General features: G+C 41.3%; 1 protein-coding gene across 1 annotated transcript in view; it reads right to left on the bottom strand.

Moving 5' to 3' along the window:
• The window catches only part of PRKCH (protein kinase C eta), a 237,705-nt gene that overhangs the window by 45,638 nt on the left and 172,897 nt on the right, over window positions 1-19,170 (bottom strand). The gene's annotated exons all lie outside the window — the stretch shown is intronic.

The raw sequence follows: 19,170 nt of genomic DNA, 5'->3' as shown, positions 1-19,170 counted from the left end.
GGTAGATGCCTGTATCCCAGCTACTCAGGAGACTAAGGCTGAAGAATCGCTTGAACCTGGGAGGCGGAGGTTGCAGTGAGCCAAGATTGCGCCATTGCACTCCAGCCTGGGCAACAAGAGCGAAATTCTGTCTCAATAAATAAATAAATAAACAAACAAACAAACAAACAAAAATAAAGAAATCCTAGAGAGCTCCCTCACTGCTTCCTCCATGTAAGGACACAGCGAGAAGACAGCTATCCATGAATCAAGAAGCAGGCCCTCACCTGACACCAAATCTGCTGGCACCTTGATCTTGCACTTTCCAGCCTCTACAGCAGTGAGAAATCATTTTCTGTTGTTTACGTGCCACCCAAACTATAGTATTCTGTCACAGTAGTCCAAATGGAGTAAGAAACACTTTAGACATTCAACGATGAAAGAAGTGGAGAGAGGTATCTGTCTCTTCACTTCCCTCAGCTCCATGACATAAAACCACAAATAAAAGCTCACTTATTTCCTTCCTTGTAACTCTCATAATTGGTAATGACTTTTGTTTATGTGCTTACACTAGAATGCCTGCCTCCTGTGGGCAGGGAGCAAGCCTAGTTAGGTCACTGTTATATCCCCAGGCTAAAAAGAGGTCTCAATGAACATTTGTTGAATGAGTAAATAAATGACTGAATGGATGGAAGGATGAATAAATGAATGTGGACCCGTAAAGTTATGACTACAGACAAATTTATACCTCATGTAAATATATTAAAGTCTCATATAAAGGAACATAAAACAAGGGACATAAGGGAAAGGCAATTTCCCCCAATGTGTCTTTAAAACTAACGTAGTGACTGATGTTAAAAAAAAAAACAAAGTCTGTTCTTAATGCTTTAGTTACCAAATTTCCAATTTATGAACTAGAAGAGAATACTCCATGAAAAGAAAATGCTGGAGAAATTTTCATCCTACAGAAGGAGCCCTCTCAATTTGTAAAAATACCCTTTTCTGTTTGGTTCTACCGTCTTAAAGAAAAAAAAAGTAGAAAGGCAGACACTTCTTCGTAGGATGACCACGCAGTGTATCATCCAAAATGGGCCTCAGACGGCCAGGCGCAGTGGCTCACGCCTATAATCCCAGCACTTTGGGAGGCCAAGGCGACATGACTTCAGGTCAAGAGTTCAAGACTAGCCTGGCCAAGAGGGTGAAACCCCATCTCTACTAAAAATACAAAAATTAGCTGGGCATATTGGTGGGCCCCTGTAATCCCAGCTACTTGGCAGGCTGAGGCAGGAGAATTGCTTGAACCCAGAAGGCAGAGGTTGCAGTGAGCTGAGATTGCACCACTGCACTCCAGCCTGGAGAACAGAGCGAGACTCTGCCTTAAAAAAACCCAATAAACAAAATGGGCCTCTGAGAGTAAAAAGGGTCATGAAAGGGGATTATGGGAGAGAATTGGAACTTTTCTGGGCAATTGATGACAAAGGGTCTGAGTTACCTCTGCACCAGGTAAGTTAATCTAAGCTCATCCAAAGTTAAAATCATTTTTTGAATAATTCTTCCATTTAAAGTGTGTTGTTTATTGAACTCTACTTATCTTGAACTCTGACGAGTTCAATTAATTCTTGCAAAGTAAAGTATCTTGATCTTTCCTGGTAAGGTTTTTTTTCTTTTGAGATGGAGTCTCACTCTGTCGCCTGGGCTGGAGTGCAGTGGTGGGATCTCAGCTCACTGCAACCTCTGCCTCCCAGGTTCAAGCAATTCTCCGCCTTAGCCTCTTGAGTAGCTGAGATTACAGGCACCACCACCACGCTCAGCTAATTTTTTTGTATTTTTAATAGAGATGGGGTTCCACCATCTCGGCCAGGTTGGTCTTGAACTCCTAACCTCATGATCTACTCACCTTGGCCTCCCAAAGTACCAGGATTATGGGCATGAGCCACCATGACTGGCCTTCTGGTTAGTTTTGATTCTAGAGTTAACTCTTAAAATACAAAGTATAACATAGGTCACTTTCCCTGGATGATATATCAAGTGAGATACTGTAAAAATACTCCACATGGTAAGTCCTCGACTCTACCTCTTTCTTTTTATGAAAACAGAATATATGGCACAAAGCACAGCTGCCCCAAGACATGCTTCAGAAGTAAAGCGCTTTGTAACAGATTCACTTCCTTTGCTAGTGCCACAGCACAAAGATTACTCTCAGCCTTCCTGGCCATTAAAACTTCAGATTTTCCCATTCCTGCTGCCAAAGCTGAAATGCCAAGAAATGTTGGGAACCTGGCCTGTGATTATACACACTTCATATTTTACATTTTGAAACCCCAAGGAATAAGCTGCAGAGAACAGAGTCCTATTTCTTAAATGGCAGTTGAACAGATACAACACTTAAGCTCTGTTGAGCATGGCTTAGTATTTGCATAGGCAGAAACAGACAAAGACCGCACAGATTCTGCCAGTCTGTGGGTACCTTCCCAGCATATGTGGCAGACCTCAGTTAACTTTTCTCACTTATTTGTTGTGTTGTTTGTTAACCTTCTGAATTACTCAACCAGATTCTTACAGGGAAAAAAAAACCACTAACACACGTACAAATCAGTCACAAGAAAACTCAGTCATGGCTCTGACGGGTTTGAACCTGTTTGCAAATAAGAAAATAAAACTTCAGTGTTCTTTAGGCCAAAATAGTATCTATCCTGCTCCTTGGTGCAGCAATAAAATGGACAGCCCCACTGTACTCAGATTTTGGGTTTGCTTTTGTCAAAATTTTCCTCCTCAGCTTTATAAGTTAATTTCACTGCTACAGTGTATTTTTCTCAATTCCATCTTCTGTGTAGGAGTCAAAAAAAAAAAAAGCCTGACTCCCTTCCTCTCCTTCACTCATTCCTTCTCTTCAAGAATTAACCCAAGAGCCACGAGTTCTCCAGAAAGGGCTCTAAAGGGTGAGTTCCATGACTCAGTGTCACCTGCCTTCCTCTGCTGCTCGATCCCATTTCTTTGTGAAAGGAGTGTTAAAATCCTCACTGGGCGAACTTGGGCGAGGCAACCTGCTTGGATTAAAGACTGAATACCCCCTCTTGCTTCATTTGCAAGATTTGGGGCTGCTCCCATCTGTTCTTAAAGGACAGGAGCTCATTTTTAATTTCTTTCCCTTGTCAGAATTTGGGCCAGTGCCTATAGAGAAAGGTGTTTGAGAACTCCCTGGTGAATAAGCAATCCACTTCGGCACAACAGAAGGCACTCTATAACCATGGTAGAAGCATGTGCTGTTACTTCTGTGTGTGCGCATGTGTGTGGGGGGTGGGGGGGAGAGGGAGAGAGAGAGAGAGAGAGAGACAGACAGACAGACAGACAGAGTTTTGCTCTTGTCACCCGGGCTGGAGTACAGTTGCGCGATCTTGGCTCACTGCAACCTCCACCTCCTGGGTTCCAGCAATTCTCCTGCCTCAGCCTCCCGGTAGCTGAGATTACACCATGCCCAGCTAATTTTTGTATTTTTAGTAGAGATAGAGTTTCACCAAGTTGAGCAGGCTGATCTCAAACTCCTGACCTCAGGTGATCCACCCGCTTTGGCCTCCCAAGGTGCTGGGTTTACAGTGGGGAGCCACCGCATCCAGCCTGTGCTGCTACTCTTGAATCCAGTTATAAATAATGACTGATGCAACTGCTCTACCAGGAGCAGTAGTGCTGGAAGAAATCTTTCTTTGTAGCTAGTAACTGCAATCAATGTATATAAGTTTGTGGCATGATTTGAAAAACACTAGCAGTTTCTCCAACAAGAGGTGGCAGAATTATTTACAGGACTTGAACTCAAAAGACTGCCTACCTACTACCTTTTTTTAAGGGTTTAGATTTCATCTCTTTAAAGACTTAGGAAAAAAAGTCTCTGTTCTTCAAGTAGATAATATACCAGCATTTGTTTTTCAACAGGAGCCATTCAAATGCAGAGCTTGTATATGCATAGACCATTTCTGGAAGGACATATAAGGACATGTCTTAAGGAAAAGGAATTGAGAGGCTGGGGACAAGGGTATGAAGAGGATTTAGCATTCACTGTAATCATTTTAGAACAGCTAAAAATGTCCTTTTTATGTATATGCATTAATTTACATTTTAAAATTAAATTAAAGTGACATTGCTCTTTAGTCAATAAAAGATACCGTGTTTCTACCCATCTCATCACTTATCTTCCCACCATGAATTCTTGCAGACAAATGTTGGCTTAGTTGCTAGAAATAAAACAGAAATGAAGACAAGAAAAAGGAAATATTGCCATGTCCTGTGCCAGAAATTGAGGGCTAACAAATGAAATGAATGAGAAGAGCTCAGGATGCAAGCCCTTCTGAAGCATGACAAATGAGGAAAGTAGAGACTCTTTAATGCTGTACTACCCTGGATATGTCTCCTCCCTGTCCACCTGCCGCCTCTCACATCTCGCTAGCTGATTTCTCTTCTTCCGCTATCCACCCCTCAGTCCTTTAGCTTATTTCTTTTTAAAAAATGTATCCTAAAAAATAAAAAAAAGTTAACACAATATAAGATACACAATAAAAAATTAAGAACCACTCACCCCATCTCAAACTTTTGTTTCTGTTCTACAACTTTCCCCACGTACATGTCTATGTACAGATGGCTTTTGCTACTGTTTTTTTTAATGGGATTAAAATAAGCACATACTTCTCTTTAATATCTTTTTCTTCATTTACTTGTCTATCAGGAACAAACCAACCAGGTGATACGTGTAGATCTCATTTATTCTTTGTTTTAATTGTTGCATTATATTCTACAGTATGGGTATAACCATAATTTAGTCAACAATTTCCTTATTGGTTCTGTCTTCCAAGTAAATTCACTGTTTAATTTCCTTCCCTGGATCACTTTTCTTTTTAACAACTGATCATGTAAATGGAGAATTTGCTGATGTCATCTTTCTAAATATTGGAAGAAACAAGCTATATGAATTAATTTTCACCGTAACCCTGTGGAATAGATAGTACTGCTATCCTCATGTAGATTAGGAAGCTGAGACTTAGAGAATTAAAGAGTTTGTCCAATATCACAGAATTATAGTACACTGTGGGGGTAAGTTTTAAATCTAAGTTTGAGTTCAAAGCCTTGTTTTTAACTGTAAGCCAATACTGTCTCATTTTCACACTGTTCCATGCAATCAACCTAGAGTCTGTGGCTACAGTCTTAAACATTAGCTTGGCATTTCCAACTTTGAGATGGACCATTTGAAGGAGCTCTATAGGTACCTCTACTTTGACATATCCAAAAGTGATTTCCTTGTCTCCCCCATCCCCACCCCTGTGCTCAGCCTGTGTTTCATCTTTGGTAATTTACCCTTGAGCAAGTCACAGATTGACTTGAGAGGAAAATATCCACCTTTGCAGAGAGGGCTGTGCACAGAGAGCCCTAGTTCTGGGATTTAGGACTACCTTCTCTGTTTTCATGTGCACATAGAGGCTGAAACTATACTCTCAAATGTATGCAGCGATTAAATTCCTGAGATCCTCACAACAGGAAACTTTAAACACCCTTTTCTGAGATCATCACACCAATTAACTTTCCACCATGCTTGCTACTCTATAGTCAGCATCAACAATATCCGATTAAAGACCAAGGATGGGCACGGTGGCTCTGGCGTAATCCCAGCACTTTGGGAGGCCACAGTGGGAGGGTTGCTTAAGCCCAGGAGTTCGAGACCAGCCTAGGCAACATAGCAAGACCCCATCTCTAAAAATACTACAAAAATGAGCTAGGTGTGCTGGCACACACTTATAGTCCCAGATACCTGGGAGGCTGAGGTGAAGGGATTGTTTGAGAACAGAAGGTCCAGACTACAGTGAGCGGTGATCATACTACTACAGTCCAGTCTGGACGGCAGAGAGAGACCCTGTTTCTAAAGAAGACCGAGACCAAATCTTACACAAGAGAAATAACATGAGCTATAACACCACAACTCAGTTTAGTTAGCCAACTGCTAGTTAAGATAGTTCTGTTTTCATAAGAGAAGAATGTGACAAGCCAACTGGATATTGCTGCAAGTATCTAGAATGTGCAATGACATGAATGGTTTACGGACTGCTGAGAAATCAGTAATCCTAAAGATATAACCAGAATGAGCAACTATCAGGCTAATAGTGTTTCTTTTCTTGACAGGTAAACTAGATTGGGAGGCCTGGACTGCCTTCACATATCTCCACAGCTTTCACTTTTTTTTTTTTTTTTTTAGTCTACCCCTTATAGGTGGTCCAGGATCAGTGAACTGAAGCTACTGGGAAACACCGTTTGAATCAACACAAAGGCGAATTTTCCAAAAGCCATAGATCCCTGAAAGTGGAGGAAGGAAGTTCCTCTTTGCTTGGAGGTGTTTAAGTATAGAAAAAAATGACTGCTTAGCAGATGTTAGATATCCATGCTTTGAAAGAAGATGGGTTTGTAACTTTGAACTCCATTTCAACCTTGAGATTCTAGAATGTTGTCAGTGGAACACAGCACATTTTGATGAAAGTGCCGGGAACAGGGTAGAACAACAACTCTGTACACAGAAGCTCAGGCTTACATGGCTACTGGGAGGTCAGAGGAGCAGTGCCAAGGGAGGAGTGAGAGGTGAGAGGTCAGACAGTCAAAGCGCTGCCTTCCCATTGCTGCACCAGCCACACACCTAGCAAGGCCGACGCCTCCAGGATGTTGTTCTCCAGGGGGTGTGGTAGTTTGCCTGTCAGCTTTCACTAACTTCTCTTTGCAACTGAACTGAGAAATTCATCATGTGTGAGCATTTTCACCAAAGAGCAACAGGTGCTTGTATCACTTCATAATTCTACTTAGGAAGTTTACAGAAAAGTCCAATTTGACATTTGCAAGACAAAGGAAAAACTTCCCCTTTCAGGGGCATGCTACAGACTATTTATCAAAAGGTACACTCTAAAACCTTTGCACTAAAGGTTTCTAAAAGCAGTGCACTCAGCTTTTTCTCCTGCCAGGCTTAAGTATTGGGATCTAGGAGAAAGGTTTGGCCTCAACACACCTCAAAATAGAGCCCCAAGACTAACAGGAGTGGCTTAATGAGCCAAAAGCACGACAACACTCTAATCCTTGGCTGTTCTCTTGTGCCCATCTACTGTGTGTTCCACTGTAGCAGGTGCTGTTTTCCTTAGGGCTGAAATCATTTCCGGGTAGATTTTGCACTATCAAACCAAGTAGCTGCAAAACACTTTGTTTAATGTAACAGAAAACACTGAAAACATTGAACATGTGTATGAATGAATAACTGTGAGGAACTGAATGTTTTGTGTCCTGCCAGAATTCATATGTTAAGCCCTAAGCTCTAATGTGATAGCATTTGGAGGTAGAGCCTTTGGGAGATAATTGGGGCTAGATGAGGCCAGTCTCATGATGGAATTTCTGACCTTATAAGAGGAGACACCAGAAAGCTTGTGCTCTCACCATCCCCTCACCACATGAGAACACAGCAAGATGGCAGCTAACTTACAGCCAGGAAGAGAGCCCTCATCAGGAACCAAATTGGCCAGCACCCAGATTTTCAAATTCCCAGTCTTCAGAGCAGTGAGAAATATAGTTTGGTTCAAGGAATCCAGTCCATGCTATTTATTATGGCAGCCTGAAAAAACTAAGACAATTCCTTTGAAACTTCTGTAGAACTGGGTTTCACAGACAAGGAGTGCCCACAGCATGAGGTTGGGGCTTGACAGAACTTAACTGATAAAGCAGCAGGCTACCAATTTCTGACACCATGTTGAAACACATAGTATCATATGAGATCACTTCTAAAATAGCATTTTTGGCCAGGTGTGGTAGCTCATACCTGCAACCTCTCCACTTTGCTAAGCCCAGGCAGGTGGATCACTAGAGGTAAGAAGTTTGAGACCAGCCTGGCCAACATAGTAAAACCCCATCTCCACTAAAAATGCAAAAATTAGCTGAGTGTGGTGATGCACACCTGCAATCCTTGCTACTTGGGAGGCTGAGGCTGGAGAATCACTTGAGCCTGGGAGGCGGAGGTTTCAGTGAGCTGAGATCGAGCCACTGCACTCCAGCCTGGATGACAGAGCAAGACTCTGTCTCTAAATAAATAAATAGAACAGCATTTTTTAAATGATAAAAAGACAATACTTTTTCCATATAGAACATCTGAAAACCATCAAAAAGATAATAAAAATCACCTACATTACCTCAGACAACCACTGTTGATGTGATGTGATGATCTTCCTGTAACTATTTTCTCTACAAATAGCAAACCTGACTGATGAGATGAGGTCTTTTTTTGGGTAGTCTCTTGTTCACAACTGCCATTACACTCACATAGTCAGTATATAGAAACCATCCTCTTATACTGAAAAGAATGCTCCTAAGAAGCAATCCTACTTTCAGAACACTCAATAGTTTCAATGTGGACATCCACAGCCTGCAATATCAACACAGAATTACTGGGGCCTCTCGGGGTGTTTGGAGACTAACTGAAAGAAGCACCAAGAAACTTTCAAGGATGACAGAAATGTTCTGCATCGTATTTGGAGTACTGATTACACAATGTGTACAAACGTCAAAATTTATCCCATTGTGCACTTAAGATCTATGTAAGGGGAACTAGAAAGATAGCAGCAGTACCCATCACTAGAATATGTATGTGATGTTTTTTCCAAAAGTGGTAGCAGACAGAAACTTCAAAAAGTGGACATTACTGAGTGTGTACTACATACCAGGCCCTGGGCTAAAGGCTTTACACGCACGCCCACACCAGAATTAAGAATTACAACTCAATTCTAACAACTACCCTCAGGTGAGTATTTCCAGGACTTCCATTTTATCATTGAAGAAACTGAGGCTTAGAGAGGTAAAGCAACCTGCTCAAGAGCCCACAACTGAGAAGTGGCAGAACCAAGACTGGAAACACCCAGGTCCATTCTACTCAGGAGCCCCAGCTCTTATCCACAATGCCATCCCTAAAAGTTGTTAATATGTAGAGGTCTGCCAAGATGGCCAAACAGGAACAACTCTGGAGAGCAGTTCCCAGAGAGAGATACCCAGACGGTGAGTGATCTCCACATTCCCAAACGAGGTACCAGGTTCATTTCAATGGGACTGGTTGGACAGTGAGAATAGCCCCAAAAGGGCAAACCAAAGCAGGACAGGAGTAACCCAAAGAGGGCTAACCGAAGCAGGGCAGGGCACTGTCCCACCTGGGAAGTGCAACTGGCCTGGAGGATCAGGGATCATGCCCCCTCGGCATTCCGGTCCAGATATTGCACTTCCCCCATGCCCTCTGCAACTCACAGCACAGGAGAATGCTGCCGGGCTGAAAAGCGCAAGCTATCAACACAGATCTGAGAGACAGCTCTGGCCTGCCTGGTGCCACCAGTTGTTGGCACAGACCTGAGCAGAAGTTTTGGCTAACGCTGAGAATGCTTTCTGGAAGGAACTACCCATCCCCCAGAGAGGGAGAGTTGAAAACAGGGAAACAGGTGATATGGCTTGGCAGGTCCCACCTTCACAAAGCCCAACAAACTGAAGTCCTCTCGCTAGTTTTGCAGCCAGCACATCAACTCGGGATGATCGAGCTTGGTGGGAGGAAAGAAACCACCATTGGGCAGGTGGGTCTAACCTCACCTGTGTAAACAAAACCCGAAGGAAGACTACCCAGCAGCCAGGCTGAGCCAAGGCTGCCCAGCAGTGCCTCTGCAGGGAGATGAGCGACAGACCGCCTTGTCAAATGGCTTCCTGACAACTGCATAACCAAAAAAAAAAAAAAAAAAAAAAAAAGGCTCAAACAGGAGAAATAGCTTCAACTTCAACAGAAAGGACGTTCACTCAGAGAACCCATCTGAAATCACCATCTTCAAAGATCAAAGGTAGATAAATTCACGAAGATGGGAAGAAATCAGTGCCAGTGCAAAAAGGATCAAATTATCAAAGACCAGAACACCTCTCCACAAAGGGACCGCAACTCCTCACCAGCCAGGGAGCAAAACAGGATGGGGAATGAGTCTGACAAACTGACAAAAGCAGGCTTCAGAAGATGGGTAATAACAAACTCATCTGAGCTAAAGGAACATGTTCTAACCCAGTGCAAAGAAACTAAAAACCTTGAAAAAAGCTCAGACAAAATACTAACTAGAATAACTAGCTTAGAGAAAAACATAAATGGCTTGATGGAGCTGAGAAACACAGCACAAGAACTTTGCGAAGCATACACAAGTTTCGATAGCCGAATCAATCAAGCAGACGAAAGGATATCAGAAGTTGAAGGTAACTCAATGAAATAAAATGAGAAGGCAAGATTAGAGAAAAAAAGAGTGAAAAGAAATGAACAAAGCCTCCAAAACATATGGGATTATGTGAAAAGACCTAATCTACACTTGATCTCTGTACCTGAATGTGATGGGAAGAAGGAATATAAACTAGAAAACACTCTTCAGGATATTATCCAGGAGAACTTTCCCAACCTAGCAAGGCAGGCCAACATCCAAATACAGGAAATACAGAGAACACCACAAAGATACCCCTCAAGAAGAGGAACCCCAAGGCACATAATCGTCAGAGTCACCAGGGTTGAAATAAAGAAAAAAATGCTAAGAGCAGCCCAAGAGAAAGGTCAGGGCACCTTCCATCAGATACACAGCAGATTTCTCCACAAAAACCCTACAACCCAGAAGAGAGTAGGGGCCAATATTCAACATCCTTAAAGAAAAGAACTTTAAACCCAGAATTTCATATCCAGCCAAACTAAGCTTCGTAAGTGAAGGAGAAATAAAATCCTTTAGGGACAGGCAATTGCTAAGAGATTTCATTGACACCAGACCTGCCCTAAAAGAGCTCCTGAAGGAAGCACTTAACATAGAAATGAAAAACCAGTACCAGCCACTTGAAAAATGTACCAAATGATAAAGAGTATCAACACAATGAAGAAACTGTGTCAATTAATGGGCAAAACAACCAGCTAGCATCAAAATGGCAGGATCAAATTAAAACATAACAATATTAATGCTAAATGTAAATGGCCTAAATGCCCCAATCAAAAGACACAGACTGGCAAATTGGATAAAAAGTCAAGACCTGTCAGTGTGCTGTATTTAGGAGACCCATCTCATGTGCAAAGACACACATAGACTCAAAATAAAGGAATGGAAGAAGATTTACCAAGCAAATGGAGAGAAAAAAAAAAAAAAAAAAAAAGCAGGGGTTGCAATCCTAGTCTCTGATAAAATAGACTTTAAACCAACAAAGATAAAAAGAAACAAAGAAGGACATTACATAATAGTAAAAGGATCAATGCAGTAAGGAGAGCTAAATATATATGCACCCAATACAGGAGCACCCAGATACAGAAAGCAAGTTCTTAATGACCTACAAAGGGACTTAAACTCCTGCACAATAATAGCTGGACACTTTAACACTCCACTGTCAATGTTAGACAAATCAATGAGACAGAAAATCAAGAAGGATATCCAGGACTTGAATACAGATCTGGACCAACCGGACCTAATAGACATCTACAAAACTCTCCACCCCAAATCCACAGAATATACATTCTTCTCAGTACCACATCACATTTACTCTAAAATTGACCACATAATTGGACATAAATCACTCCTCAGCAAATGCAAAAGAACAGAAATCATAACAAACAAGTTTCTCAGACTACAGCACAATTAAATTAGAACTCAGGATCAGGGAACTCACTCAAAACTGTACACCTACATGGAAACTGAACAACTTGCTCCTAAATGATGAATGGATAAACAATGGAATGAAGGCAGAAATAAAAATGTCCTTTGAAACCAATGAGAACAAAGACACAATGTACCAGAATCTATGGGACAAATTTAAAGCAGTGTCTAGAGGGAAATTTATAGCAATAAATGCCCACATGAGAAGCGAGGAAAGATCTAAAATCGACCCTATCATCAAAATGGAAAGAGATAGAGGAGTAAGATAAAAAAAAAAATTAAAAGCAAACAGAAGAGAAGAAATAACTAAGATCAGAGCAGAACAGCCAAGACAATCTTAAGCAAAAAGAACAAAGCTGGAGGCATCATGCTACCAGACTTCAAATTATACTACAAGGCTACAGTGATCAAAACAGCATGGTACTGGTACCAAAACAGAGATATAGACCAATGGAACAGAACAGAGGTCCCAGAAGCAATGCCACACATCTACAACCATCTGATCTTTGACAAAACTGACAAAAACAGGCAATGGGGAAAGGATTCCCTGTTCAATAAATGGTATTGGGAAAACTCACTAGCCATGTGCAGAAGGAGATAGAGACACAAAAAAACCCTTCAAAAAATCAATAAATCCAAAAGCTGGTTTTTTGAAAATATCAACAAAATAGACCACTAGCCAGACTAACAAGAAAGAAAAGAGAGAAGAATCGAATAGATGGAATAAAAAATGATAAAGGGGAGATCACCACTGATTCCACAGAAATACAAACTACCACCAGAGAATACTACAAACAGCTCTATGTACATAAACCAGTAAATCTGGAAGAAATGGATAAATTCCTGGATACTTTACCTTCCCAAGACTAAACTAGGAAGAAGTTGAAACCCTGAATAGACCAATAACTAGGTCTGAAGGTGAGGCAGCAATTACTAGCCTACCAACCAAAAAAAGTCAAGGTCCAGATGGGTTCGCAGCCAAATTCTACCAGATGTACAAGGAAGAGCTGGTACCATTCCTTCTGAAATTATTCCAAACAATACAAAAAGAGGCACTCCTTCCTAATTTATTTTATGACATCAATATCATCCTTATACCAAAACCTGGCAGACACACAACTAAAAAAGAGAACTTCAGGTCAATATCCATGATGAACACTGATGCAAAAATCTTCAATAAAATACCAGCAAACCAAATGCAACAGCACATCAAAAAGCTTATCCATCACCATCAAGTAGGCTTCATCCCAGGGATGCAAGGCTGTTTCAATATACGCAAGTTTATGAATGTAATCCATCACATAAACAAAACCAAAGACAAAAACCACGTGATTATTTCAATAGATGCAGAGAAGGCCTTTGACAAAATCCAACAGCTCTTTATGCTAAAAACCCTCAATAAACTAGGTATTGATGGAACGTATCTCAAAATAATAAAAGCTATTTACAACAAACCCACAGCCAATATCATATTGAAGAGGCAAAAACTGGAAGCATTCCCTTTGAAAGCTGGTACTAGTCAAGGATGCCCTCTCTCACCACTCCTATTCAATATAGTATTGGAAGTTCTAGCCAGAGCAATTAGGTAAGAAAAAGAAATAAAGGGTATTCAATTAGGAAAAGAGGAAGTCAAATTGTCTCTATTTGCAGATGACATGATCATATATTTGAAAGTCCTCATCGTCTCAGCCCAAAACCTCCTGAAACTGATAAGCAACTTCAGCAAAGTCCTAGGATACAAAATCACTGTGCAGAAATCACAAGCATTCCTATACACCAATAACAGACTAATAGAGAGCCAAATCATGAGTGAACTCCCATTCATGATTGCTATAAAGAGAATAAAATACCTAGGAATGCAACTAACAAAGGGTATAAAAGACCTCTTCAAGGAGAACTACAAACCACTGCTCAAGGAAATAAGAGAGGACACAAACATATGGAAAAACATCCCATGCTCATGGTTAGGAAGAATCAGTATCATGAAAATGTTCATATTGCCCAAAGTAATTTACAGATTCAATGCTATCCCCATCAAGCTATCATCGACCTTCATCACAGAACTGGAAAAAACCACTTTAAACTTCTTATGGAACCAAAAGAGAGCCTGCATAGCCAACACAATCCTAAGCAAAAAGAACAAAGCTGGAGGCATCATGCTACCAGATTTCAAATTTTAATATAAGGCTACAGTAATCAAAACAGCATTGTACTGGTACCAAAACAGAGATAGAGACCAATGGAACAGAACAGAGGTCTTGGAAGCAATGCCACACATCTACAACCACCTGATCTCTGACAAAAACAGGCAATGGGGAAAGGATTCCCTGTTCAATAAATGGTGTTGGGAAAACTGGCTAGCCATGTGCAGAAAGCTAAAACTGGATCCCCTCCTGACACTTTACACTAAAAATTAACTCCAAATGGATTAAAGATTTAATAATAAGACCTAACACCATAAAAACCCTAGAAGAAAACCGAGGCAATACCATTCAGGACATAGGCATAGGCAAGGACTTCGTGACCAAAACACCAAAAGCATTGGCAACAAAAGCCAAAATAGACAAATGGGATCTAATTAAACTTAAGGGTTTCTGCACAGCAAAAGAAATAATCATTAGAGTGAACTGGCAACCAACAGAATGGGAAAAAATTTTGCAATCTACCCGTCTGACAAAGGGCTACTATCCAGAATCTACAAAGAACTAAAGCAGATTTACAAGAAAAAAACACACAATCCCATCAAAAAGTGGGCAAAGGATATGAACAGACACTTTTCAAAAGAAGACATTTATGTGGCCAACAAACATATGAAAAAATGCTCCTCATCACTGGTCATTAGAGAAATGCAAATCAAAACTACATTGAGAAACCATCTCACATCATTTAGAATGACATTCATTTAAAAATCTGGAGACAACAGATGCTGGAAAGGATGTGGAGAAATAGAAACACTTTCACACCTTGGTGGGAGTGTAAATTAGTTCAACCATTGTGGAAGACAATGTAGCAATTCCTCAAGGATTTATAAATAAAAATTCCACTTGACCCAGCAATCCCGTTACTGGGTATATACCCAAAGGATTATAAATAATTCTACTATAAAGACACATGCACATGTGTGTTCACTGTGGCACTGTTTACAATAGCAAAGACTTGGAACCAACCCAAATGCCCATCAATGATAGACTGGACAAAGAAAATGTGGCACATATATACCATGGAATACTATGCAACCATAAAAAACGACCAGTCTGTGTCCTTTGTAGGAACATGGATGAATCTGGAAACTGTCATTCTCAGCAAACTGACACAAGAACAGAAAACCAAACACAGTATGTTCTCACTCATAGGCGGGTGTTGAACATTGAGAACACATGGGCATAGGGAGGGGAACATCACACACTGGGGTAGGTTGGTGAGTTGGGGGCTAGGGAAGGGACAGCAGGGGGTGGAGAGGCTTGGGAGGGAAAACACTGGGAGAAATGCCTGATGTAGGTGATGGGGGGCACAGAGACTGCAAACCACCATGGCATGTGCGTACCTATGCAACAACCCTGCGGGATGTGCACATGTACCCCAGAGCTTAAAGTACAATTAAAAAAACAACAGAAAGTGGAAAAAAAAAGTTGTTAATATGTGTGGCTTCCCAGGAATCTGTTCTAAGGAAAGAATCAAAGATGGATCCAATTAAATACATATGAGGATACAAATGTATCACCACTACAGATGTGTAAACATCCTTCTCAGTTGATCAGAGAAGCTTTTCAGAAAGCTTTCATTTATTTAAAAAAGACCGCTTTGAGTTCGGAGAAAATCATGGTTTTGGGCCAGAATAAGACAATGAATGGGCAGCTCTTTCCAATCTGAGTGCCATGTCATAGCACTGTCATGAGGAACAGGTGGGTTAATACAGAGCTCAGAATAGAGCCTTGCTCATAGCAGGTGCTCAATAAATGGTAGCAATCGTAACATATTCTCAAGTCCTGCCCTGTCATCTTAGAATAGAAGAAGCATAGAATTTGAAGCTTTGGTCAATACCATGAACACTAAGAACACCTAACACTCCTGTCATTGTCCTAGGGGCTAGGCTTGGACAGCCACAGTCCCTGCCCTCATGAGCCCATATGCTGAGGGGCATAGCCTATGGCACGCACTAAGGGAAGGATTCTATAGGATGCCATGGGAGCAGAGGGGGCACCTAACCTAGATGGAATCTAGAGGGGAGGGAAGTCCAGGAAAGGCTTCTCAGAGGAGGTGATAACCAAGCTGACACTGCAAGAATTAGTAGCTGGAAGCTTGGCAAAGAGATGAGGGAGAATTCTAGGCAGAGGCCAAGACATGTGGAAAGGCCTGAAGGGTGAGGGTACTTAGCACTTGCATGAATTCAAAAGGATCTCATGGAGGTGGCACTGTAGATTCCACCACATACTGTGTGACCTTGAACAAGTCCTTTCACTTCCCAGAGCCTCAAATATAGGATAATGTCACTTAACCTTTGTCTGCAAAATAAGGATAATGCCTCTTACGTTGTACAGTTGTCATACAGAAGCTACAATTAAACAGAGGAGTCTATCCGTACTGGACAAATGCTCAAGACATAGTTAGCATTCTATATTGAAGAAACAAAGCGAAATGGCTTGGGCCCTCAACCCCTATGACACCCAAGTTCATCTGCTCCAGCCCACTGATCCCTCTGCTGCTCCTTGACCCCACTGCACACCCTCCCTCCAAGGACTTGACCTGGAATGCTCTTTTCCCAGATATTCACATGGAGCTGCCTCCTCCCATCCTTAGGTCTCTGCTCATCTGCTCAAATGTCCCCTATCAGAGAAGCTTTTTAAAATCTCTATGTAAAACAGTAAATCTTTGTTCTTGAATTTTATATTGCTCTTACCAAGCTTTATATCCATATAATGAATCACCCTAACATTCAATATATTTTCTTCCTTTGCCCGACTTTGGTCTTCTTTCTATATTTTGCCTGACTCCTTGTGCTAGAAGTTAAGCTCCCTGAGAGGAGGGGGTTTTGTCTGTTTTATTCCTTGTATTTTTCCAGAGCTCACAGGAGTATCTGGCATATGGTGAGTGCCCAATAACAACAACAAAGCATTTGTTAACGGAAAGGACAAATGCCCCGAGCTTGAGGGCAGGACCTGTCTTTATTCTTCTTTTACTCCCCAAGAGCCTGACAGAGCTTTAGGCTTTTCATAAACATTTGCTGAACTGTACAATTCAATCACTTTTTACAAATGGTTGTGTTCATCTAGTACATAAAGATTAAATGACTATATTTTTCTTGCTCAGCAAATAAATCCAAGATTGTCTATAATTATAATGAAGCAATTAGTTGCCCGGTTAATTTGGTGGGAAGAAGAGCAAAACTGGTGGCCTGATTTCATTAGCTGGTAAAAGCCACTAACACATTTATCAATTAGTTCCAAATAACCACAGCCTTTGCTGATGAAAAGGCCAAACCCTGATGAGGTCTGCCAGGATCAGCATTCTGGTTTAATATATCAAGCACAGAAAAACGATCAAGGTGTTCCAGGGCTTCAATTTCTATCTGTTACAAAGTTGGGTCCTTTGAGAAACTGCATTACTGGGATTAGACCCCAGGATGTTCACCCCACTAACGATCTGAAAAGGTTCTTGAATCTCCTCTCAAATTAACCACCAAACATCTGCTTTAATACTAGAAGGGGTAAACTCAAAATGAGGTCAACTGCTGGCCCCAAACATTAGAAAGTGTTGAAATTGAAACCAAATGCCCAGTATAGTCTTCAGGTCATATAACCTGTCACATATGCCCTAGGACTTCCTAAGAAAAATTATCTCAAGGGTTTATGGTAAGTATGTGGTAAGTATATCACTCGCTGGTAATTTCAAAATATTGTGGAAATACAAAGAAAATGATTTGGTTTCAAAGAAAAGCGTGGTCAGAGTCAGTTTACTATAAAGAGACTGCTCTTCAAAAGGTTGATTTTTACAAGTTAAAACTGCAATTTCTATGAAGAATTACCTGTTATTCAGGCAGCATCTTGAGGATAATTGCTACCTATGCCTATGGTTCGAAGAAAATCCAAATCAGCTGACAACACGTATGCAAAGATAACCTCTTATTTTGACACAGCATGTTCCAAAAAGCATTCACATTTCCACTTCCATCTGATTTGAGTTTTACAAACACCCTGCTTGGAAACTTTGTCAATAGCACCCTCATCGTACAGATGCGCCAACCTGTCTACATCCACAGGACCAGGCTGGGTCTAGCATGCAGGGCTTCTGAAAACCATGTCCAGCATTCTTTCAGTAGGAAGAATATATGTAGCATCACAAACAGATTTTAAAGTAAGTGATCTTTTTCTATACTTCTGTGGAATTGTATTTTTAATAGACTTGCACTTTGGGGATACTTACTCCAAATGATGCAACATATCAATTGTTTTTATAACCCTGGAGCCAAATGTAGGCAGATTTCTAATGGAGTCTGGTTCCCCAGGGTTCTGTCCTTGACTCACACTGTTCCATTTAAGGCACTCCTGTTGGGTGACCTCATCCAGTCTCGTGGTCAGAACTAACAGCTATGTCCTGATGACTTCCAAATATTTAATTTCAGCCAATCCTCTTCAGTGAGCTTCAGACTCCTATCCCCCAGCCAACAGAGCATCTCCACTGGAATATGTCTCTGGTACCTGCCATCCAACCTTTCTAAAACTCCTCTTCCTCTTTTGTCTAGACCTCTTCCCAGGCACATGATCTCTCCTAGCTAATGATACTGCCATCCACTCCACCTTCTAGCTAAACACCTGGAAAAGATTTTGGGTTCCTTTTTTACCCTGAATCCACCCAAATACCAAGTCCTATCAGCTTTACTTGCCATTATCTCTTAGGCCTTTCTCATCAGCCCTACCATCACTATCTTAGTTCAGGTCCTCATTATCTTGTTACCTAGAACATTGCAACTGCCTCAAAATGAACTTCTCTCCTGCAACCTGGCCACTACCTACTGTGCACGTGTCTTGGCCCCTGCCCACACATAAATGTAAAATATAAGCCCAACCATGTCATAAAATCTGCTGAGAATTCTTCAAAGGTTACCTGCTCCATAAAGCGCAGACTCCTTGGCATGGAATTTGTGTCTGACACTGCAAGTTTTCTATCAAATAATAATGATTATCTCCCTTCTTAATAATTTTTATCTCCCTTCTTAATAATGGAACTCTGATTTTTAGCTGGAACATGGCAACTTGTAATACTGTATTTCCCAGCCTTCACTGGAGATAGGTGCAGCCATGCAATCAAGTTCTGGCCAATTCCATGGTAAGTACTGTGTGGAATTCCAGGAGGCCTCTTAAAGGGAGCTGACTCAGTTAGAGGGAATGCCCTCTGGCCCTTCTCACTACCTGGAACTGGAATCGAGAGATGATTCCTAGATCTTCAGCAACCATTTAGACAAGGAGGTGGCCCTGTCTATAGGAGAACAGAAAGCACAGAAATCTGG

This window comes from Callithrix jacchus, chromosome 8 (assembly GCF_049354715.1).
Source record: "Callithrix jacchus isolate 240 chromosome 8, calJac240_pri, whole genome shotgun sequence".
NCBI classification, from domain to species: Eukaryota; Metazoa; Chordata; class Mammalia; order Primates; family Cebidae; genus Callithrix; species Callithrix jacchus.
This window is presented reverse-complemented; position numbering and strand designations above follow the sequence as displayed.